The following is a 1,619-nucleotide window of genomic DNA, read 5'->3' as shown; positions in this document are numbered from 1 at the left end:
AGAGAGGTCCTGTGTACCCTTTACCCAGTTTCCTCCAGTAGTAACTTCTGGCATGACTGTAGTACAACATCAAACCAGGAAATGGACATTGGTACAACCCACAGACCTTATTCAGATTTCTCCAGTTTCACATTTACTTGTGTGTCAGTGTATGTGTGTGTGTAGTTCTATGCAGTTTTATCCCATGCTGATTTGTGTAACCACCTCCACAGAACTTTTCCATCATCATCATTAAGATCTTCCTGGTGCTACCTCAATAGTCACACCTGCCCGTTTCTGCCTCCTCACCCTGTCACTAACCCCTGGCAACCACTCACCTGTTTCCCATCTCTAAAATGTCATTTCAAAATAGTTAACAAAATGGAATTGTACAGTGTGTGACCTTTTGAGACTGGCTTTTTGTCATTCAGCATAATGTACTTGAGAGCCATTCAAGTCGTTGCAGTTTGTTGTTGTTGTTGTTTTGTGTGTTTGTTTTTTTTGTTTGTTTGTTTTTAATATATCTTTATTGGTTTCAGAGAGAGGAAGAGAGAGGGGAAGAGAGAGAGAGAGAAACATCAATGATGAGAGAGTCATTGATGGGCTGCCTCCTGCACGCCCTTGATGGGATCAAGCCTGCAACCCAGACATGTGCCCTGAACGGGAATCGAACTGCGATCTCCTGGATCCTAGGTTGATGCTCAACTGCTGAGCCACGCCTGGCTGGGAAGTTTGTTCTTTTTTATTGCTGAGCAGTATGGATATTCCATACTTTATTTATCCATTCAGCCACTGGAACACATTTGGCTTGTGTCCAGTTGGGTTTTCCTTTGTTTTTGTTCTTTTAGATTTTTAAACTGATTTTTAGAGAGAGAGGAAGAGAGAAGAGAGACAACGATGTGAAAGAGAAACATTGATTGGCTCCCTCGTGCATGCCCCCTGCCAGGGATCGAGCCAGCAACCCAGATATGTGCCCTGACCAGGAATCGAACCGGCAACCTTTTGGTGTTTGGGACGGTGCACATGATGACATCCAACCAACTGAGCCACAATGATCAGGGCTCCAGTTTTTTACTATTACAAATTAAATCTACTATGAACATTTGTGAACAGGTTTTTGCTTGGACATAATTTTCCATTTTTCTGGCATAAATGTCCAGGAATGCAATTGCTGAATCATATGGTAAGTATATGTTTAGTTTAAAAACCTGCCAATACTATGGTGGTTACATAGTTCAATGGATTGACTCCTGTAAGGATGTACCATTTGTCTGATATGTGTGAAAAAAAAAACAAACCTGCCACATTGTTTTCCAGAGTGACTGTACTATTTTACATTCCCACCAGCAATGCATGAGAGAGATCCAGTTTCTCTGCATCCTTACCAGCATTTGGTGTTGTATTTTCTTTTGGCCTTTCTAATTGCTGCGAAGTGATATCTCATTGTGGTCTTAATTTGATTTTTCCCTAATGACTAGCGATGTTAAACATCTTTTCTTATGCTTATTTGCTATCCTTATATTCTTTGGTAAAATATATGTTCCTGTCTTGCCCGTTTTTAAATTAATTGATTGCTTTACTGCTGGGTTCTTTATATATTCTAGGTACAAGTCTTGTCAGATATGTGGTTTGCAAATATT

General features: G+C 40.3%; 1 non-coding gene across 1 annotated transcript; it reads left to right on the top strand.

The window, feature by feature from the left end:
* The first annotated feature begins 1,193 nt into the window (after positions 1-1,193).
* On the top strand, positions 1,194-1,261 carry LOC148090587 (small nucleolar RNA SNORD77). The gene has a single exon (XR_015713793.1). It is a non-coding gene; the product is annotated as a small nucleolar RNA SNORD77 (small nucleolar RNA).
* The last annotated feature ends 358 nt before the right edge of the window (positions 1,262-1,619 follow it).

This window comes from Miniopterus natalensis, chromosome X (assembly GCF_054644295.1).
Source record: "Miniopterus natalensis isolate mMinNat1 chromosome X, mMinNat1.hap1, whole genome shotgun sequence".
NCBI classification, from domain to species: domain Eukaryota; kingdom Metazoa; phylum Chordata; class Mammalia; order Chiroptera; family Miniopteridae; genus Miniopterus; species Miniopterus natalensis.
This window is presented reverse-complemented; position numbering and strand designations above follow the sequence as displayed.